The sequence below is a fragment of the Microtus oregoni genome, unplaced genomic scaffold (assembly GCF_018167655.1).
Source record: "Microtus oregoni isolate MIOR12 unplaced genomic scaffold, Mior012 000009F_ref0000495, whole genome shotgun sequence".
NCBI lineage: Eukaryota > Metazoa > Chordata > Mammalia > Rodentia > Cricetidae > Microtus > Microtus oregoni.
Window position 1 is genome coordinate 36,458,775 of NW_024543068.1, and position 24,390 is coordinate 36,483,164.

Below are 24,390 nucleotides of genomic sequence, written 5' to 3' on the forward strand. Positions count from 1 at the left end.
ATTTCTCCAACCCACCTGGAAATAATTCTTGCCTTTTATATTCACAAACACTTGTCATCTTAAAGTTCTACTTCCTGGCTGTTTGTACTTCGAGGGTTGCTGGTGATAATGTCACCACACTGGAATGGAGCAAAGTTCCATGGGTTCTACACTGTCCGATTAACACCAGTGAAACCTTGGGCAAATTTTTGAGTTTTTCTAATCTTCATGTCCTTATTCAGAAAATAATAATAGCAGACTATTTCTTCATAGGTTGCTGTTAAGTTAAATCAGATAATGCATGTATTATATATACCTCAACATTTGGCCAAGAGGAAAAGCAATAAATGCTTAGTCTTTCTGACAAGACTCTCTCCAAAAATGTTCTTAGCCTGGACACTTGAGAATCAGTTAGGGAACTTTAAAAGATACTAATGCTAAGACCACACCCCAGACTAGCTCAATTTTTCTCCAAGGATTGATTTAAGTTCTCACCATTTTTTGTTGTTGTTGTTTTTTGTTTTTAAACTGCTCCATCTGATTCCAGTGTTTAGCCGAAGGTGAGCAATACTGCATTTGAGGGTGAGGCCTATGTCATATTAATATGCTCAGAAAAAAATGCAAATGAAAAATTTACTAATGTTTATATTTTGATAAAAATAGTGGTTAAGAGTTAGAAAATGCAAGACGTGCATATTTGAGGTGCCTTTGGAGCAATTGAATGTGCTACTAAGCAGCCAGTTCTTGTTTTTCTTCCATGCTCTCTTGAGTCAGGGTCTCATTTTGTATCCACACTGGCTTGGGATATGAAGTCTAGACTTAGTCTCAGAGTCATGATGGTCCTCAGTGCTGAGGCTGTAGGTATGAACCTCTACATCTCGGCAGTTTCTAGTTTCTTAAGTGAATCTTCAAGAGCATTCCGCTGTATTTTAACTTATCACAGTGTTTTACTAGTCACGTTAGTGACTTCAATTTAAAATTATTCAAGAGTTTTAAAATAAACATTTACTCTAACCACTTCACATTTGCTTTTCTGGATGTCCAGTTTTGAACTGAGCATATTGGTGTCAATCATCATAATCATTACAGCTGTTTACTCTGGCTGGTTTTATTGGTACTTCTTTGCCTCTGCTCTCACTCAGGTCTGAACAGCACAGGGAGGGTGAAGGTCAAAGATAAGCGTTGTTTGGAAGATGGGGAAACTAAAGTAGTTTCATAGAAGAAAGCTCAGTAGAAGCAGAGTGAAAATGTTTGGGGCTTACGCAGATGTTCCTTTGATGAAATCAGGAATTTGTGCTAATGTGTCGAATTAAGTTCTGGTTATGCTTATCCAAGGTAACTGACAGTCCTTGCGTCAAGGAGTTCTATACATGGTGCTCTAAGTGCACTAGCAAGCTTACTACTTGTATAAACCAAGGCAGAATATGTGATTTGAAGTTGCCAATGGCCAAAGCTAGCAATACCATGATATAAGCAGGAGAGAAAAAGAGACGATGATGTGGTTCAGAAGGCTGTTCCTGCTACTGTTTAAGGTTATTTTTGTCTTAGCCCACTAAAAGCAAGGCGAATCTAGGTGTTGATGTCCTTTGAAGAGGGATAGTCTGCTAATAATTCACCATATTTCATTTAGATGATGTTTAAATTTCAATTTCTTTAGCTTTTTAACTGTTTATATTCACTACATTTTCTTCTTTTTTATTTAATAAAACAAAAACAAAAAATATATTTTTTTATTTTACACACCAATCCCATTTCCACTACCTCTTTTCTTCCCATTCCCTCCATGATCCTTCCACCCCACCCCCACCCATTCCTAGGGTAAGGTACATTGCTTTGAGGGAAGACCAAGGCCTTCCCTATTGAATCTAGGCTGAACAAGTTTTCATTCAAAGGGAATGGATTGCAAAAAGCCAATACAAACAGTAGGGATAAATCTTGGTCCCACTGCTAGTGGCCTCAGAGTCTGCCCCAGTCTTACAACTGTCACCCACATTCAGAGGGCCTAGTTTGTTCCTATGCTGGATCCTTCCCTGTCTGGCCAGAGTTGGTGATCTCTCATTAGCTCAGCCAGAACGTGGAAACCCAGGGATCCACAAGGATGACCCCAGCTCAGTCCCTAAGCAATTAAAAAAAAAAAAAGCCTGAGCTGGCCTTGCCCTGTAGTCAGATTGGTGACTATCTTAAATGTCACCATAAAACCTTCATCCAGCAATTGATGATGGAAGCAGAGGCAGAGATCCACAGCGGAGCACTGGGCTGAGCTCTCAAAGTCCAGTCAAAGAGTGGAGGAGCAAAGAGGTCAAGACCATGACGGGGATACCCATTGGTAGAAACCTTTTCAACAATTAGCTGTTTGGTTTGTTTTAAAATTAAAAGGATTTTATTATTTTACGTATATGAGCATTTTACTCATATGTGCATGTATACCGATTTCATGCCTGGTGCCCGCAGAAGGCAGAAGAGGATGCTGGATCTCCTTTACTGGAGTTCCATACAGTTATATGACAGTGAGCTGCATGTGAGTTCTGGAAATTGAACCTGGTCCTCTGGAAAAGTAGCCAGTGCTCTTAACCGCTGAGACAACTTTCCAGCTCCTGTGTGGTTTACTTTTAAAACTAATTTACCTCAAATATTTAGCTGATTTATAAATAATCCCATTGCGGAATCGGAAACTCATACTAAATATGTATATATTTACATATGTATAATAGTATATTATTACTATAGTATATATATATATTAAATTTTACAGTAAGATATAGTTAATTTTATTTAGAACCATCTGCCTTTGCTGATTATAAATCCTTGGAGTAAATATAGTGCCTTAATTGTCTTTTGTGATTAGCCATATTCTTTTCATTTGAAGCATAAAGCAAGGAATCAATAGATAGGGCTTCTTCAATTATTTTTGAAAGTCCACTGTTTCTTAGAAAGTTATTATGTAAAAATTTCTATGTTTTGAAATTTTTTTCCTTAGATATTTTATGATTGGAAATATGTAGTTAAATTAATCTTTATAAGTAAAATTTCACCAGGTACTGTTGAAAAGTTAAGACATATTATCAAGCATCAAGTAAATGAAATACCTCTTACTCTTGTCTGAAACTATTTTAGCTTGATGTCAATAAAGTTTAAATTAGTTCAGACTTTTCTTATTACAATAAATGTTTCCTTTTTAAAATGCATGATAATCATAATCAAGACAAAATTTGTCCTGTTATTTATTTTCAAAATGATTGTACATGTTTAGCAGACTTTTGATTTAAATCCTCAGTGATCTATTGAAGACAGATGTTTAGATGACCTCATGTTTAAAGTACTATTTTATTTGGACACAAGATTAAATTTTCCTTAAAATCTCTCCTTGTAAGCTAAACTCTATGGCAGAATACACAAACTAATCAATGATTTTCAGCAGGTTAATGCAATTCCTATATTTCCAATAAAATTTTTATCTTTTATGGAATTCCACATAGTACAAAAGAACTGATTATGAAACAGCTGCTTACAAATGAAAATATTGTTTTTGGCTGGCCAGCTAAATGGGAAACAGATTTGAAAAGTTCCAAGAATTTGAATGCAAATTTACCATATCATTTATACTGAACCAAAGAACACTGGTAAGATTGCAACACAGTTTATAAAAAAATTCTGTTGAAGACTGTTTTGTGGTATATAAATATGAACATTGTAATAGAATTTTTTCAAAACTATTTTTTTCTGTGTGAAAATGAATGTAGAACTTGTAGGTAGTATATGCCAAAGTCTTTTTCTAAGGAACTAATGAACTGTTTTTAACATTTTAATGAAGAGAAATTAGCAGATGGTGCTATTAGAGTGTATAGGCAATTGGATGGAATGAACTAGATAAACTATAAATGATTGCTCATTGTATGAACAAGTGTGTTTAAGAAAGAGCTATGTAAGTATTAACAAATTGTTAGTTTTATCAGTAACTATAGAGGGAAAATGGCATTTCTGTGGAAATGTTTATTTTTATAAAAGTTGATTTACATTGAAAATCTTCATATTTTTATTAGTAATTTTGTTCATTCACAATTTTATACATGTACAGTATGTTTTTTGTTTCCTCTTTCCCAGTCAGTCTCCCATTTCCCTCACTCCCCTATAGCCACCCTCCCTATAAGAGTCTGCCGCATTTCCTACTCTTCCTGATAGTTTTGACTTTTTAATAATTCGATATAGTATAAATTTTATCAGGATGTAGGCTTATCATTAAGCAGTTTGCATTTAAAGCCTTGTCATAGATCACTAGCTAATGTCTTTTTGTGTTTGAATGACATTTTGTCATGAAGGACATACAGCCACTGGGTTATTCGTTCACCTGTTGAAGACTATCTGGCTGCTTCTAAGTTTTATCAATGATGGATAAAGGTGCTGTGGACATTTGTGTGCAGGGTTTTGTGTGAATATGTTTTCAACTCCCAGGCAAATATCTAAGGAATTAGTGATTGCTGAGTTCTGAAAATATTGTTAAATGAACTTAACTCTAATATCTCTGGTATTTAAAATATGAAAATATTTGATATTAGGAGAAGGATAATAGTTCTCTGTATTGACAAAGTTCAGCTCTGGATACATATCTACTGTTTATCTCTTCCTCTGTTCATAGTCTTGCACAGGTCTGAAAGGCCATTCAGATTCATGTCTTTCACAACCTGCTTATTTCTGATGAATTTCAAGGTGAGATGAATGCACACTTTGATGTTGAGAATGTATTATTTTAAAAGAAAGTAGCAGACATAGCATGGAAAAGGACTGGTGAAGGTGCTCAGGAGACTGGAGTGTTTCTCTAGTTTTCCCAAGGTTGGTTTGTTTCTAAGTTACCTGTAGTAGGACCGAATTCTGTGTTAGACATCATTCAAAATTTCTGATTAAGCTGGTTATTGGAGGGGGCATATCCATAATCCTAGTATTCTCAAATCTATGACTAGAGGATTAGGTATGGGGGGAGGGAGTTGTCTGCTTTGCTTAATGAGTTCTAAGCCCACTTGGGATAGTTACATAGTGAAACTGTCTCAAAACCAAAGTAGAATAAAAGAATTTTTGTATTCTTCTGTCCCTACTAATAACTAAGGAACATATATAGATAGATGACATTAACGCAGATATTCAAGATCAATCAGTCACTGAACTATCATGTGAATGGAAAAGAACTATGGGCATTATAGTATGATCATAGCAGTTAACATTCATTCAGATGCCATTGTAAGATTAGAGCAGGCCAGATTTTGAGGGACTTGTTAATGATTAGTTAACAATAAATAATAATAATAATTATTGATTTTACAAATACAGAAAACGAGGAAGTTAAGTGATTTCACAATGTGGTCAGTAACAGCCTTCAAACTGAATAGTCTCGATTCAAAATCCTCACGCAAAATTGTAAGAATATACCATCTTCACTTTTCGACAAGTTGTTATATTGTGTGCAGAAAAAGAAGTATTGATATTTGTCTGATCAATGATGTGGGTCCTATAGGAGTCACACTTAAAGAAGGCTTATATGTGTAGTGAAGGTAATCCAGAAAGGGCAGAAATTATAGAGACAATGGAGAACATCAAGCTTGACTTTGAGGCTTCCTTTAAAGGAAATTTATCTGTAAACTCCCTGTTTGTAGATTTAAAAAGAATATTTCTGAAATACAATTTTCAAGTTGAGAACACAAAATGTAATGAAGTGGTCAGTGCTCTACAATGAGAAGAGTTCTGTCAGCACGCTTGCTTGTAACCACAACTCTGCTATTAGGGTCTTTAGGATCATTATTTTATCCAAGGCCGCTCAAAATTCTAGAATTACTTGAACTGTTTTTTTCACACGTGTTTCCACATAAATTTAAGTTTGGTGTGATGATTATAGAGACTTCTTCTTAATTACTTTGTTATTTTTTAAGCATTATCACCTAGAAGTATAAAATATTGGTTATTCCCGCCTTGTTCTGTTGTGTGTGTCTCTCACTGAAACTATCCCTACTCTTTAGGGTCAGCCTATTTCTGACCATAATGATTCTGGTCTCATAGAGTGTGTTAGGATTTCTATTGATGGTGACAACTCTCATAAAGAAAAACATTTAATTAGGGCTGGCTTACAGTTCAGAGGCTTAATCTATTACTGTCATGGCAGGTAGCGTGATGAACATATGGGCAGACATGGTACTGGAGAAGGAAAGGAGAGTTTTACATCTTCATCTGCAGGCAGCTGAAGCAGCTGTATGCGACCCTGAGTGTAGCTTGAACAAAGGAGACCTCAAAGCCCAACCACATAGGGACATACTTCCTCCAACAAGGCCTGGGGCTTAGAGAATCCTATTGGTAATTTGAGGTCCAAACGAGGAGGACAGGATTTTTTTCTGAGGAAGTAAAGCACTATGTTGGGTGTAAGTAAGGACCTGAGGGAAGGTGGGGTTCTTATTCCTTAGAAGGAAAGTGCCTGTGCCAAAGAGAAAGACCACTGGTTTGGAAAGCAAGCGAATAAATGAAAGTATCACATAGATTTGGTAGTTGATCAGATTTGGGTAGTTGACGGAGAAAGAGCCTCGTAGACCTTGGGAGCTATAGAATTCTGATGTTGTTCATCACGATGGGGAATATCTGTGTGTCTCTGCACTGGGGTATGTGTGTTACATGTTTGTATGTGTTGGGGTAAGGCCATCTATGTTGGTGTGTATGTGTTGGGATCCCCTAAAGACATTATGAAACATTATCTTACCTGAGAAAATTAAACGTCTCATTACAAAATTCCTGCTAGAGATAATAAATGTTCCCATTTACTGGCACCTGTTACAGAGGTGATGAACTTTCTTAGTGTGCCCTTAAAGTCATTTGCTATAAGACCATATGGCCCTCTCCTAAGACATCTGTCCCTGTGTTCCCTTCCTACAACACTCCAAGCATCCCCATTAGATAGACCTCCTTAAAAAAATGCTTGAAAGCCTGATTCTGTGTGTGTGTGGGGAGGGGGATTACAGTTGGAAGAACTAGAAGAACATATTAGGACCTTCCTAAACTGCAAGGACAAAAGGAGGTGACAATTTAAGGTTTCTCTACCTTTAATTTTTTTCCTGTTTTTTTTTTTATTTTTTATTGAACTCTACATTCTTCTCTGTTCCCCTCCCTGCTTCTCCCTTCCCATTCAACCTTCTGCCAAGGTCCCAATGCTCCCAATTTACTCAGGAGATCTTGTCTTTTTCTACTACCCCATGTACATCAGATCCATGTATGTCTCTTTTAGGGTCCTCATTGTTGTCTAGGTTCTCTGGAATAGTGATTTGTGGGCTGATTTTCTTTGCTTTATGTTTAAAAACCACTTATGAGTGAGTACATGTGACAATTGTCTTTCTGGGTCTTGGTTACCTCACTCAATGATGTTTTCTAGCTCCATCCATTTGCCTGTAAAATTCAAGATGTGGTTATTTTTTTTCTGCTGTGTAGTACTCCATTGTGTAAATGTACCGCATTTTCCTTATTCATTCTTTGGTTGAGGGGCATTTAGGTTGTTTCCAGGTTCTGGCTATGGAAAACAAAGCTGCTGTCATCTTAACTTATCCATTTGTCCTTTCCCAACTTTCCTGTTGGTTGTTAATGCAGAACCAGACTGCGTGGCTCCAAGCCCCAGTTCCTTCATTCTCTAACAGGTAACATAACAAGTGTGTTTGGGGAATTAATGAAAACAGAAGTTCATGGGCTTGTTGTGAAGCCCAAGCTTCAATGTAAAAAGTGTGTCTTTGGTAGAGTATTTAATTATTTTTATGTATTGAAGATAAAAACGCTAGTTCACTATTTTCCTAACTACTTTATCATGTTTCTGAGTTTTTTACTAGCAAGATAATATTCTTGCTGTCTTCATCTTTTAGGATATCAAAAATAATTAACTCTTCTACCTTTAAAACATTGTGCAAGTGAGCCAAGAAACCCACCAGAAATTAAAGAACAAGTGAGCTAATCATTGAAATAGGTAACTACTATCAGGATAAATGACTCAGTTTTCTAAGTCTAAGTAAAGGTCCCCAAGCAAATGAAGTGAGTTTTCATTTGGATGGAAAATTCCCAAGACTTTGCAGGCCTAATCTGATCCCACAAGATGACCTTAAACCTATAACCTAGCATGCTGATTCTTCCTGAATCTCAGAGTTTCTACTTAGTCCCATATTTTGCTTCTTTACTTTCTCCCCCTCCTCTAAAATAGCTTTGCAAAAGACTGCCATCCTAGGTTCTAGTCTAAACAGTGTTTTTCATCCTCGACTGTTCATTAGAATCATCTGGAGAGTTAGGAAAGACATCTCAAGTACCAGGTCATGTCTGACACTAATTACATCTGAATCTCAAGTGTCGGAGCTTTCAATTTCTGCAGGTAATTCCACTGAGCAGGGAAGGTTCGGACCACTGGCTTTAACTGCTACCCAGTCCCTGTGGTTAATTTAGACAGTCAATCACCTCCTTGAGAATTTATGTTAGTGTGGATGATCTAGACAAGGGCTAGGAGTCACTTTTACCTCAGTGCAGGCAGAATACTGCAGATGCTGACAGATCCATGCATCTCTGATGACTTGTTTCATATAACTGCTGACTGACAACTGAATGAGTTAGTTTCAGATAGCCAAACATAAAACATCTTGCTTGGTCTGCAGCAACAATCTTGGCTTAATGCCATATCAGAATGTTTACAAAGGAGCCTCATTAAAAAAAAAATTACAACAACATGTGTCTGACCCAATGACATACCCTAATGTCAAATTCCCGTTTTGTTGCTTTTTTCATAAAAACCACAAATTCTGAAATGATTCTCTATTATTCTGTTTGTTGAGTGACAGGGGCATTTAACTACTTTATATTGAAAAAATAAGTCTAACATGAACACATAAATTAGCACAAATTATAAGTGTAGAGATCGCTAAGTTGTTCAGAGTGTACTAACTTGTGTAGCTACTACTCTAGTTAAGAAACAGTAACATCAGTAGACTAGACACCCTCCTTGTCTCTTCCTCCTATCATGGCCTTCTTCTTCCACAGCAGTAGGGAACTTAACTATGCCTTTTTGTTTTTAGTGGTGCATCCTTTTTTAACTTTTTCAATGAAGTGTATTTTGTTTGTTTGTTTGTTTTTGCTGGCCCATTAGAAGAAGCTTTTTACAATTGGCCAAAGCCATCATCTCTTTTTCTATGGTTATTTTCCTCATCTGTTTAGAATTCACATCCACATTGCATTGTTGCCTCATCTAATCACACAGGGGACTGCCTCTAGAGTATGTGCACCATAAATCACTTAATTTTATGGAATACAACTGCCAGGGGCTTAATGAGAAATCACCAAATCTTTCTTGACTGTAAGTTCCCTTTAAAGGCTTTATTTCTGACAACCATGTAGTACATGCAAATTGCTATATATTCTTGAAGATAATTTCCTTTTATTTTTGTTCATATAAAAGTTTTGTCATATTTATATCCATGTAATGTGCTTTATTGCTTGTATCCATACTTTTGCTTTTAAGTACCTGCATGTTGTTTATGCTTGTTATAATTAAAGAAGTTAAAAACCAGTCAAGATAGAACTTGACTGTTAACACAGGGCATGCATGTTATCTGTCTCTAAAGAAGCGTGTCGTGATGTCTCATTGCCCATTGCTCTCAGTCTGGTGCACAAAAACCCGGACTACTTTAATAATAGGTCTCAGATTTATTTTCTTTCTTTTTAGTTTTTGTAGGGTTATGATTGATATTGAGTTTTTATTTTATCTTAAAAGTCTTTTAATAGTTATTAAACAATGCCAAAGATGTTGACCTTAAGAAAATTACCAAAACAAATCTTAAACAGATTTAGATTTTATTTCAGGCAAACTAGTAACATAATAATTGTTATGCAACAAGATAAATACAAATAAATATATATTAAGTAAGATAATTTTAAAAGAGGATCAGATTATAAGAGCTTTGAGACTTTGTAATATAATATTTTTCTGAGATAAGGTCTTACTATATAATCCTGACTAGCCTGAAACTTACTATGTAGAACACGGTGACCTTGAATTCACAAAGCTTGTATTAAAGGTGTATCTCATATACCTAGCCCCATACTATACATTTAAAAGATGCAAAATGTATTTGATGACCATTTGCCTGCTGGTGAACTATTTTTATTTAATTTTCTACTTTAAAATTATTCAAAGCAATGTTTTATAGATGAATGAATATGGGATCTGGAGAAATTCACAGCTTTCCTTTATTCCACATCAATCTTTTTTATTACCTTGAGATTTATTTTTTTTCCAAAGTAGAGAATGCTGCTGGTGTGAAAGGCATGTTACAGTCACTTGGGAACAATCTCAAAGGGAACAGTGGTTATCTGGGATCATTCCTGAAGGGGAGTTGTAAATGGAGACTTCTAACTCGTTTTCCAGCAGCCCAGACTCAAATAATCACACAGAAACTATATTAATTACCTAATTTGACCTATTACCTCAGGTTTCTTATTAAATAACTCTTACATCTTAAATTAACCCATTTCTTTTAATATGTGTATCACCACTGGGCTGTGGCCTACTGGTAAGGTTCCTGGGTTTTTTTTTTCTTTCAGCAGCTACATGGCATCTCTTTTACTCTGCCTACTCTTTCTATGTCTCTTCCTGCCTAGCTATATTCTGCCCTGCCATAGGCTAAGACAGCTTCTTTATTAGCCAACGATAATAAAACATTTTCACAGCATATAGAAGGGACTCTCACATCAGGAGTAACAAGCTTTTCATGTTCTGATCCAGACAAAGAAAGTAGACAACAGAGAGGTCAGGACAATAGTCTCTTTTTCTTTTTCTTTTAAACACCACTTGGCCCATTTCTATCTAGCCTCTTCTAGGCTAGCTCTCGTACCTGGACTAGCCCATTTCTAATAATTTGCTTTAGCCCACGAGCTGGCGTACCAGGAATGATCTTAACCTGCGTCTGCCTGGAGTGGGAGAATCATGGCGACTCCCTGACTCAGTTTCTTTCTCCCAGCATTCTGTTCTGTTTACTCCGCCTACCTATGTTTTAACCTATGAGGACCAACCAAGCAGTTTCTTTATTACTTAACCAAAGAAATCAACAGTTTGCTATATGACACTCCAACATCACTTCCCCTTTTTCTGTTTAAACAAAAAAAGGAAGGCTTTAACTTTAACATAGCAAAATTACATATAACAAAACAGTTATCAAGCAAGAATTACAGTTACAATATTTATATCTATTTTATCTTTTATCATAACTAAGGAAAACTATAACTATCTATTCATTCTTCAACTCCATCGAAGACTCCAGAAGGATATAATACTACCTAAGTAAACAAGAAATAAGAAAACTCTAAAAATAACAGAGACATCTCGCTGCCTGGACAGTCACCCAAAGTTCTTTTGTACCGTTGGGGCATCCATCTTCAGCCTTCAGGCCCATAGTATCCAGCAGACATTTTCGTCAAGCAGGAAATTCCAAAGACAGTTCAGTCACTTTCTGCTGTATCTTGCAGAATGTCTCGCAGACTCTTTCATGAGTCAGGAACCCCGAAAGACCATCTCACCTTTAGGCAAGTTCAGCAGTCCTCTCTCTGCGGGTTCTCTTTGTCCAGTTTATGCAACAGTCCAAGCAAGAACAGTTTCTTGCCCAAATGGCTATCAAACTCTATAAGGAGCCTCTTCAATGCCCATCTTCCTCTTGAAGTAGATTGGTGCTGCTAGGAGCAGACGTGTCTCATTGTCATGAAAAGTCCTAAGTTATTAAAATATTTTAAATGCCATATTCTTCAGCCTTTGAGAGATATGAAGAATGCCAATCTGAAATATATCTCTATATATCTAGAAAATCTAACTAACATGATTACAAACTTGACTATTATTTATGATTATCCATCAACAACCTATATTTCCTAATTATACATTACATTTTAAAAATGAACTACACAATCACAATACCTTAATCAAGATCAGAAATACATATACATATAACAAAATTGACCTTAAAACCCATACCAATGCAAATTATTCATACCTATATCATTTCCCCCTTTAAATATAAAAGAATATTTATAAACAATATTTTGGGAACATGGGTGCAGTTTTTTCTCTCCAAACTGCTTCCTGCTGAATGGGGGCGTCGTTAATTAGGTCTTTCATGGTATAACCTGTGTGCCAGGGTCATCTCAGTTGGCAGTTGAGCGAAGTAATTTTTTGAGGGTGTTACAGCAACCTTTCAGGAGGGCATGGTCTATCATACCAAATTGGAATAGAAGAAATCCACAGGGTCTGGTCCTCTGTGAAAACAAAAGAAGACTTTCTCCAAAGCATCCAAACCTTAGACCCAAATTTTGAAATCGTAATACCCTTATATCCATTCTGGTTTAGCTTGGCAGCCCATGTAATGAAATGTTTCTCTGTACTTAGCTCCTTCACAGTCAAAAATTTTAAAGAAAACACAATGTACATAATCCAGACTCTCTGTGAATTTTCTATTTTTACGTGGCTTATTTTTCTTTATTTCTTTAATCTCTTAACTATATGTACTCTGTCTCTTTAAAGACTTTACCTTTTTTTTTAAACCATTAACTTTATTCTCTATATTCTTTTTCTTCTTTCTCTCAAGCCTACGTACATTCATCCAACAGTGTGGTCTTTTATGTCTGAATCTGTTTTATTGTGAATTTGTAACATTTTTTTTTTTTTTACTATCCAGGAGCATTTCTTAAAATGTTAAGCAGTTCTTAAAAACTTAAGTTGCATTCTGTACAGGTAATACGGTAATAAGGTACAGCCTGTTTCTTGCCCAGTCTAAACCTACTGTGCTGTTTTTATGGTAATTATGGTAGTTCCTGCCTGAGACCAGCACAGTTCATCAGTGCGGAGCCAAGCAGCTCCTGCCTCAGAGCCATTTGGTGTCCCTGAGCCACACACACAGTTCCAGGAACACAGCAGTCCACATTGCCATCAACCAAGCTGTAGCACATTACTCCAAATGCTCCATTCAAAAGCTCTGTCTGCCGCAGGAGCCAGACAGAGATCGCAATGGTGGCACAGCCCAGAAAGCCAGCATTTTAAAGCAGCCAATTTTTTCCTGCTGCTGAGTCAGGACAATTTCTTTGCGGCACGCAACCCACAAACAGCAAAAAGCTGTCTTCAATTCTCTCTCTCTCTCTCTCTCTCTCTCCTTTTTAAGCCCTCTCAGGTTTTACGTGGAGTTCATTAGCACGTTGGGTGCCACTTTGTAGTATTAGGAGTGGCAGGCTGCCTCCCCGGCACCCAGCCGCCCCCACGGCTAGCTTTACCTGAAATAATTACACGGAAACTGTATTCTTTTAAACACCGCTTGGCCCATTTCTATCTAGCCTCTTCTAGGCTAGCTCTCGCACCTGGACTAGCCCATTTCTAATAATCTGCTGTAGCCCACGAGCTGGCTTACCCGGAATGATCTTAACCTGTGTCTGCCTGGAGTGGGACAATCATGGCGACTCCAGGAGAATAGTCTCTTCAGACAAAAGGCTAACCTGCCACTGTGTGGAATAAAGTGCCAGTGCAGTTCTAGCTATAAATCCAAGAAAGTGGGGTTTATGGGACTGTGGGGTAGTGATGTCATTTGGTGAGTGTTATGAGGTCAGGGTTGGGTGAGGTATTGAAAGTTTCTTTAAATGCAAGAAGTGATTCTCTGCATCTTACTCTTCTAAACTAGCACCTTCCAATAAATCATTCTGCATGGAAATGCTGTGTATTCATAAATCATTCATGTAAATGCTGTATATTCCAATACACTAGCCACATGTCACTGGAGAATACTTGAAATGTGGCCAAAGGAATTCAGAAAATAAAATTGTGTTTTTTCCTCATTTTAATGAACTTAAGTCATCACATGTGGCAAGTAGCCACTGTGCTTCACAGAGCCACTTAGATTATGCCTTTGTGCTTAAAGTTCAGAATGATAGACCATGTTGATTAGAATATTTGCATTAGGACTAGAGATTCTTTTGTGTAATTGAACATAATCATGTATAAATCAGTGTGACACTGTTATTTCTATGACACATTGTACGTTGTATATAATTTTTACAAAAACATAGAATATACTTGTATAGTCTTTCTTGTTATAAATTACTTTCAATATTTCAAAAAATATAGTGTGAAATGCACAGTAGCAATTGCAATCTGGTATCATAAACAAAATGAAGGGTAAATGGTTTATGTATAATAAGATAAATTACACAAAGAATTTTTTTCCTTCACACTGAAAATAATCAAATTCTGTGTCAGTGGCTCTGGTAAAGCACCAGCATTGCCCAACTTGACTGTTGGTTCCGTATGGTGTGCTGTTAACTTCATGTTAGTGGATTGCCAGTGAATAACAGTTAGAACAACTAATGCTCAGCCTGGTGCGTGTTAATTCCTGCTTGTGGTATACAGGTGTCACAGTGAGAAAAGCTCCTGACCAGGTCATAGTGGAGCAATGCCCTGACTTAGGATTAAAATAAAAGATCAGGCAGGCAATATCCTCGTCACTTTCCAGCTCACTGCCCCATGTAGCACTTTCAAGAACCCCGTCCCCTCACAACAATGAATAAGTAAAGAACAAGTACAAGAGTCTACTAAAAAATGTCTGTGTTTGTGTGTGTGTGTATGTGTATATGCATGTACTTGTGCATGTTTCCTTGCATCTACGTGTGTGTACCACAGCCTGCAGGTAGAGATGAGAAGACAGCTGGGAGACTTGGTTTTCTCCATCTGTGTGGGATCAAACTCTGGTCATCAGGGTTAATGGCAAGCGCCTCTATTCTCTAGAACCATCTCGCCAGCTTGAGCTCTTTAACCTATGTCGTGTATAGGGTCAAAAGAAGATGTGATGTAAAACTTTGAGGCCATATATGATCCATATCTTTGAAAATTATGGTCATTCAGTTGCCCAGCCATAATTGGAAAATATTATCACTTCTAATTTGTGTGAGAAATGGAATGTTTCTTTTGAATTGTTACATTTTTGTAGTTTCTTTTAATATATGCACAGTACAGTGAAATCTGGGCATGGCATTAGGCAGCCTTAAACTAACTAACACTGTATATCTCAGTTAATGCTTCTGCACTGTATTAGACTATAAAGTCATATTTAATTGGTACACAGACTTGGAGTCATTTGAAATGGAAATGAAGGGTTTCTGGCCATTGTAATCATCCACAGGAGAATGCTGGTCCTAGCCCACTTTAGTGGTTTGGATCTGGAATATAGCTGCGGGCTCATGTTTTGAGTGTGGGTTCCTAGCCTGCAGTACTATAAAGGTTGTGAGTTTAGGAGGTGTGGCCCGGCTGGTGGAAGTATGTCACTAGAGACTGACCTTTAAAGATTGTTACCTCCCCTGGTTCTGGCAATGACCTCTGTTTCCTGGCTGGTTCCAGGGCAAACTGCCCCTCCGCCTGCTCCCGCTGGCAGAGGAAAACTCATTGCCATTCTGAGCTGAAATTGCTCTTAAACTGTAACCCAGATGGATCTCAGCCCCTTAGGCTGTTTTGGGCAGGTGTTTAGGTCACAGCAATGTATCCCTACTCAAGCAGAACAGTATGAATCATAACTCGTAGCATAACATTTTAGCCTTTTCTAGTTGCCAGAAAATACTAATAGGTCTTTGAGTTAATTATTATGTGAAAGTAATAGTTAAGACTTGACTAACTGGTTTTCTGCTTCTTAACCTAATCATAATTACTTTTTCTAAAAAAAAATCATTTTCAGTACTACCATCAACTGGAAGTTACCTTCAATTATTACGATACCAAACAACACAACTGAATAAAATCCAACCAACTGCGAAAATATAGAATTTGGGGAATTCACTTTTGTTTTAATTCATTTTCCCTATTTCCCTTTGTTTTCTTTAAATCTTTATTTGAATCCAGAACCACAGGACCTAGAGACCACACTTTTCTGCTTTGTTTTCCAATAGTTTAAGGAGGTAAAAAAGTTCTTCAGAAAACACACTCTTAGCTAGTAGCACACCAGGGGCTTGAGACTGAGGGTTTGGGCTGTGAAGAATAATGCCGTAAAGAGAAACCGGGGAAGAACAGAAAACATGAAGTTGTGTGGGTAGGGAGCTGCAGGGGATCTAGGACGAGCTGGGGGAGGGGAAACACGATCAAAATATATTGTATGAAAATAATTTAACTAACGTTGAACCAAAATGGTATTTCGATCGATATGTGGCTTTCTAATATCCACACATTCATAGATGGTAGCTGTGTTCTTGTCAGCGCAGTGCTTAGTCAATTATTTCATTCTCTAATTTTATACACGTGGAAACCGGTGCCCTGAGTTGTAAGCCGCCAAAGGCACGTGGAGAATAATCAGTGCCAGAAATTTGGTAGCCCAGCATCTGCCTATTTCCAGATTAGATCCCAGGCACTGCTTTCCCTACACAAGTGCATACATGGCATTTCCAGTTACAGAAGGTCTTCCTGATACTTTCAGCTTGGAAATCAGATTTTCGAGGTCAGGAAGGAGAGTGTTATAGCATAGCCGTGCATCAGGACTGGATTTTTGGCTCTGTCCCAGGTAACTGGTTCGTAGGGAGAATCTACCCAGTGGCCAATGTACTCTGTGATGTAACTTGAGGCACCTGTCACAGGCCTGCAGTCATAGGGCTCTGGACAGAAGTCTTCAGGCCTGGAGATATTAATTTACCATCCAAGGTCCTAGATCTCTGCTCTCTGCAGGAAAAATAAAAAAGGAAATAATTTAAAGAGAATATTATTTTAAAACCACTGTAGCTTAATTTGGAAAATATAGAACCATAATTAAGAAAATTAAAATTGGTTATTTTCTACTGGTCAGTGATAATGATGATTATTTTGGTATACTTCTTATAACTTTTAGATTGTGTGTTTATAAATATGTTTGTAGAATTACTACACACACTTTTATATAATTTCATATTATATTATAATCATGTTTCTGTCATTTTACATTATAAGTATAAAACTACTTTGTAAATTAAATTTTTAGAATATACTATTTTAGGAACTTATATGAGTACTGTATTTACTTTATTTTTCTCTGTTTTTTCTCCCTCCAACTCCTTCTCTATCCCTTCGATCCTCCTCAAATTCATAGCCTTTTTTCTTTCCTGATTATTGTCTAACACACACACACACACACACACACACACACACCTGAACCTGCTGGCTCCATGTTGTTCATGCATGTATTTTTAGGGCTGCCCATTTGTTACTGAATAGCCAGTTAAGAGTTTCAACCCTGGAGAAGAATGAGTCTCTTTCTCAGCAGTCATGGATTGCCTGTAACTCTTTATTTAGATGTGGTGTACCATGAGCTTGCCCCGATCCACATTTGGCACATGAACTAGTATTGCCATTGTTCAGGTCTTGTTTAGACAGCTATCTAATTGAGATTTTTATAAATGCATTGAGTGCATTATTATTGAGATTTCATGAGAGCAGCTTCCCTGTCACACAGAGAAGACACAGCTCCTGGTCCTTTGACTCTTAACAATCCTTCCACATCTTCCAAAGTGTTACTTGGATGATGGGATCTCATTGTGTCAACCTGACCAGCTTGGAGCTCGTTGTGTAGACTAGACTGGGTTTGAGCTCACAGAAAACCACCTTGTATTAAAGGACATTAAAGGTATGTGCTACTATTCCTGCTTTAATCTGACTTTTAAGTGAAGTATTCCTTTATTGAGTCACCCCACACACACCTTGTTGGACTATATTGTGGCCTTTTCCACTTTATTAGTGTTAAATAGTAAAATCCAGGAGTTCAGGTAGAGGGGCCCTCTCATCCGGCAGTAGCATAGGTAACAGTTTGCCATGCTTCTTCCTTGTTTTAAAAACTGTTTTACAGCAGGGAAAGTTATTCTTTGTTCGAACATTCCTGTCTTATCAGCTATAGATAGGTTCCAGTTTTCATTTAGTTGTTGCTGAGTGAAACTGAGGAATTAGACGACAATTAACCCAAAGTACGCTCACCAGGCCTGGCTCCATTTCAGTGCTGCTACTCTCTACTTCCTGACCTTGGGGATTAAATTACCCCAAGAAATAACTTGGAACATTTTGTAATAATCTTTATATTTTCTTTTTCTAAGTGCTGAAGTTTTTAGTTACTAAAATGCTTTAGAAAACAACCAACTTACATTTTTAACATTCTTTTCACAAATAACAATACAAGAATAATTTCTTCATTGTTGTTGTAGGCTGCTTGTTTGTTTCCTGGCCGCCCAGACTCCCAACGTAATCACACAGAAATCTGTTGGAGGATATTTCTGTCCTGCCTGGTCCCCTAATAAACACACAGAAAATATATTATTTGCAATACTGTTTGGCCAATAACTTAAGCATATTGCTAGCTAGCTCTTATATACTTGGTTAACTCATTTCTATTATTTTTATTTTACTATTAGCCTCGTGCCCTGCCAGCAAGGTTCCAGCTGGCCGCTCATGTCTTCCCCTTCTGGCAGCTACATGGCGTCTCTCTGACTCAGCCTTCTTCCTCCCAGCATTCAGTTCAATCTTCCTCGTCTAGCTCTATTCTGCCCTATCACAGGCCCAAAACAGCTTCCTTATTAACCAATGATATTCACACCATATGGAGGGTAATCCCACATTACCTCATACCCATAAATAGAATACCTGAAGATTCACAGCACATGCTTTAATCCCAGAATTATTATCTAGAGAAGTATGTGTCTATTCAATGCTAGGTTTTAAATAAGAAAACATAGTAGCAAATTGGTTACTGAGTATATATACACACACAAACACACACAAAGGGACTTTTTAAAAATTATTTTTATTTATTTATTTTATGTGTTTTTCACATCATGTATCTTGATCTTATTCAGTTCCAAATCCCTTCACATCACCCTGTGCCCCTACAATACCTGAATAAAATAAAAATTAAGAAAAAAATAAAATAAAATGAGAAAAATTTAAGCTCAACAGATCACACCATATACTAATTGATTCATATCTCTACTTGCAAGTGTTCATTGCAAAGAGTCATTGGTCTGGTTTGATGCTCGTGGTCTCCACTACACTTTCGCAGAGCCCCCACTAGGACTCTTCCTGGACTTACTCCTGGCGCTCTGTGTTGTGTAGATCCTGCAGCTTTGTGTCTGCAGGTCAGGTCCCTTCACATGCTCCAGCAGATCATAGAAGGGATGGATGTTGGGGCAGGCCAAGTCATAACCCTGGATCTGGGCCTGGACAGCTGTAGGGTTGGTATGCCAGATGGGATATGTGGACAGCTTTCCATACTCACAATTTCAGGGTTGCCTTACCCATACCTCTGCTAACAGGGTTGAGTCTGTTGTGCTGCCCTCACAGGGTGCAGGGCCTGGTCTCCTAGGTGATGCAGCTGATGGGAATCAGGGATAACTCTCCCACTCTTAGAACTGCAGGGCCAGCTTTCCTACCTGTCCCAGACATTGATGGGGGTGGGGGGGCTTCTATCCTTCACCCATGCCTCCACATGACAGATGAAAAATGGGGCAGCTCTCATGCTCACAACTTGGGGCTAGTTCACCCACACCTGTACTAGCAGAGAGCTGGCCCTGTGATTATAGGAGTGGGGGAACTATCCCTGACCCCAACAGCTGAGACACTAGGGAGAACAGGTTCTGCACCTTGCCAGGGCAGCACAACACATTGACTTTCAAAGGAGGAATTTAAGGCCATTTTGAAATTAGTGATACTTTAATGGCTGACATTTGTGGGAAATGCCTTCTGAATTTTTAGGTTAAGAAAGTTGGTAAAACATATTTTACCAAAATATTTGGTTTAAAAAATATATGGCAAAGGGGAGAAGGATGCAGACCTTCTGATGAAGTGTTCCCGATACATACAAATAGGCTTAGCTTTTCTCTTCTGTTATGTAAACTGCATAGGATTCATGTAGTGCAGTCCTCACTTATGATATGTGATTTATCTCCCTGGCTGCATTATGAAGCTGCTTTAATTGTGTACTAGGTTGCATTTTCATCCCTCCTGTAAAGATGTGACTAATGTGTACGACTCACAAAGTAAGCAGCACCTTGACAGAGTACTTAATTGTATTGTGATGGTCTACTAGCACTTGACACTTGTTGGCTCATGGTATCTGTCATTGTTTTCTTTAGAATTAAAAGAAAAGAAGGAATATGCTACAATCAAGCCCTATTCCTCTCAGCAGTCTAGACCAGGTTTAGGTAGTTTGTTTCCCCAAATAAGAAAATTTAGGTATGAACCATGTCCCATGCAGCTAGGGGTGGGAGGGAATGAAGAAGTGACAGACACACAGACACATGTACACAAAGTTGAGGTCAGGTGGGGTATGCACACCCTGATGAAGCAGCACCCAGTAGGGTCACAACCTGGAACTTCGATATTTGTTGTATACAGCCCAAGGGGAAGGGTTAGCTAGATGCAGCAGGAGGTCTCTGAGTGGTCCTAGACAGTAAACACAGGGAGGGAGCCTCAGCTGTTAGTTTTTGTATGCACTGCTAACCCCTCTCACTTGAAACCCAGAGGAAAGCTTTGCTGTTCACCTGAACCTCACCAGGAAAGACTTTGCCACTAGAAAGGGGATGAGGCACTGTAGTCCTTGACATGGCTGTGTTATGCCCATATCAACAACATACATTCACTCAAGACTTTGCTCAGGGTTTGCTCTGTTCCCCGCAGTAGCTCATTTCTGTAGTTCTATCACTCAGAAGACTAAGACAGGAGGTTCACAATACATAGGAGGCTAACCTGGGCTATGTTGTGATTTCTTTGCTAGCCTGGGCTACAAAGTGAGACCATGTCTCAAAATAACAATAAGACAAGTTAAATAGGAAAATCTACTTCAGAAATATGTCTTGATAGATGTATATCTGATCAATCAGGTATAATTAAAAAGACTTTTAAAGTTGTTCTATTATCTTATATATTCATCATTTTCTATCATATATATATATATATATGTATATATAATCTATTTCTTTTTGAGACAGGGCCTCATATCTGGCTTTGGTTGACCTGTAACTCTCTATATAGACCAGGTTGACCTCCAATTCACAGAGATGCATTTGCTTTTATGTCCAAGTATCATGTTATTTTAAAAAGTGGATTATATAGTGTAAAATTTGAAGCCTTAACTTACCTAGCAGATGGGCCAGGGTAGAGTTCTGGCCTTTGGCAAACCCTTTACATTCCAGTGTTATAACCTATAAAATGATGCAATGATAATTTGTGTCTCAAAAGACTGTTGTGAATATGGGATAAGACAGTACAGACAAGCACATGTGTGACACATGATATTGCTGTACGCTCTAGAAATATTTGCTAATGGTAGCTTTGTTTGTTCTTCAGCGAACATCTTGGGAAACAGCGAACCACAGATATGAGGGCCTGATATAGACCTTGGTGCAGATTTCCTCAGTGATTGTATTGGTGACTAAATGTTGACACCACAAACCAGACAGTTGGCCTTCCAGACATGCCCTGTGGTGCTTTGCTATTTTCTTGTATTTGCATAACCCTCACATTGATCCCCTTGTAGCTTGCTTTTGTGTTTCTGATGGTAAGATTTTAGAGAGGATATCAGTGGAATGGAAGATACATTAAAAAGGCTCACAAAGCCTGGAAGTCATTCTTGGGGACGATATTTAGTGGGAACTTGAACATATTAAAGAATTATAACATGAGAAATAGATTAGACCTTGGCATAACACTAGAATGCATGATTAGGACCTGTAGGTAAGAGTTACAAAATGCTCTAACATAAGGAAGGACTTATTATCAATTAGAGGAATTAGACATGGAAAAAAAAGAGTGATCTGTCATCCGTGAGAGACTCTCAGGGTTTTGAAAACCCGACAGAGCATCTTCATTGTTCTGAGAATAAGCAAAATGATTGGTTTCTCAAGAAAGAAAAGAAAAGCATAAGAGGAAAGACTGGCTGCTGTTACTAGGGGTCAGGAAGTTTCCTTCTATCTCTTCTTTGGCTAAGGAGACAGTCAGTGAAGGGTGTGGCTTTGTGATGGCTCTTGAAAGAAGAAAGAATTAGCACATGAGCTGAGGTGGCTGATGAGGAAAGGAGTCACCCCTGTCACCTATTTCCCATGGTGTTTGATAAGGTCAGCACTGTTTGGTTATAGAAAATTGCTCATTTATACCCATATATCGTTGACTTGTATGTGGCCCTCAACTAATATTCCCCTCATCGCATTTGCATTGGCATGTGTCATGAGGTCATGAACACTAAATTAATTGAGCTGTGCCCACACAATCTATAGTAGAGGAAAATCCATTCCCCATCATGATATCACCGAAAGAAAGAATATTATAAAAGATGGGCTTCTCTTTTCAACAGATTCAAGCTACATATAGGAATAAATGAGGATGTTACGCTTTTTGACCAGCATAACTACTGTGGAATTTTTAAGAAGGTTGAAAATTACTTATAAAGGGTGCGTGGTCACTATTGGTTTGCCCTTTAGGCATTTCCTTGGGTCACTTAAGGTTAAAAGGCCTTGCCCATAAAATGTTTTGCAAAGAAATGTTTATTTGGTCCATTTATTAGCTTCAGACTGTCCTCATTTAAGTGAGGGACCTTCCCGGCACTCACATAGCCCTTCTCGGTTTGGTTTTCTAAATGAAGTGACAGAGGGTATACATGACAATGCTTAATACTAGTCAGAATGTTTTTGTTCTTTAAGGTTGTTTTATATGAAGATACCCCCGTGTAATGTTCTTCCGTTGCTGGGCCTTTTGATGGGAAGACTTTTAATTTATAAGTGCCAAGAAGAGGGGACAAGAAAAACTCCCACATCTTCATGCTTTGAGCATCTGTTTCCACATAACTGAACAGTGTGCCTGCTAATGGTGCTTTATAGACAGCAGAGAGGCCTCAGTCTGGGGTGTGTTTCTATTCAAGGAGCAGGTGGGGCAGTGTGGTCCAGTGTTGGTGGTGGGTCTCTCACCCACCTTCTGACTTATAGAGGTTGGGTTCATGCTTACTGTTCCTTCTTTTTTTTATGAAGCAGGAAGGATCAAAAGTTGCCGCTGGTGCTTCAGAGAAATAAAGGCAGGGATGCAGAGCACAAAGTCAGCCCCATGGTCATTTTACAACATACATAATTTCTCCCCCTTTTGAAACAAAGTTTATAATACCTTTCTAAGACAATTTTGAGTGACATCAATTTCATGTAAATATATGTTTTTCATTATAAAGCCTAAACCCAAAGTGTTTATAGCAATCTCATTAAACTTGGAGGTGGTGGGTTGAGGAGGTAATTTGCTTCAGTAACTTTCATATAAAGATTACCAGTTATTAGTGGAAAAAGGAAGCTTCCTCTAAGCTTGATTTCATTTCAAACCTTAAGAAAAACTTAAGTTTTGAATTATTAAATTTAAAAACTGTGAAACATTATATTATACTCTGTGGTTAAACTTTAATATAATTCTTAGGATTTATATGAGATGTCTTGATAGATTCCCAGACATGTTTCTTATTTTCTATTTTCTGTATATCTAAGTGCTGACTCTCCCTGCCACTAGTGTCAGAGCACTGGCTCCCTTATGTTTATGTCTTTGGCAAGAGTGGTTACCCACTGCTTCTTCCCCTTCCTTGACTCTAAGCCTCTAAGGCGTGGCTTTCGGTGTATCACCAGAGCAAAGAGGCTATTATGCCTATGAGTGACCTCTCCAGCAGCTATCTTAAGAGTGTTGTTTTCTCAGGGTTTGCTCATAGGTTTCTCTCTACCTGTAAAAGGAGACACACTGTGTTTAGAGACAGGGTAAATCCCACAAATCTGGAATGGAGCAGCATCTCACCTGGGCCTCTGATTCTCTCAGCCTGGTTCTTGGTGCATTCCTCTTTGTTTTGAATAGGATAATGGCTGTTGCTTGGAATGAGCAATTATAAATTAGTGTCTTTGTTTTTTGGCAGAATTATATCACTCAAAGATGAGGTAAAAAAAAAAATGTGCTAGTTCAGTATACTTCTGCTCCAAATGTCTATTTTACCTCCCCCCCACCGCCTTTTAAGTTCTATAAAGTTCCTCTCAGAGTCACACACTTAAGAGGTTACCGTCAGCAAAGTAAGTAGAAACCTATAGCACATGCAGTTAGGTAAAGTGAATAATACTTGAAAATAACTGTTTCTGGCTTATGTATTTACTTTTATGCATTTTATTGTTGTTTTGGGATTTTTTAAGACAGTCTTGGACTAGCCTGGAAATTACTGTGTAAACCAGGGTGACCTCAAATTCATGATCCTCACAATTCAACCTCTCTAGGGCTGGGGTTATAGGCCTGTGTTACCATATATGACTATATTGTTATTTTTGAATTTACTGCTTCTACTTAAAAATGTTCAATATAATAAACTGTGACATTCTGTACCACCAACAGCCCCATACAGCCCA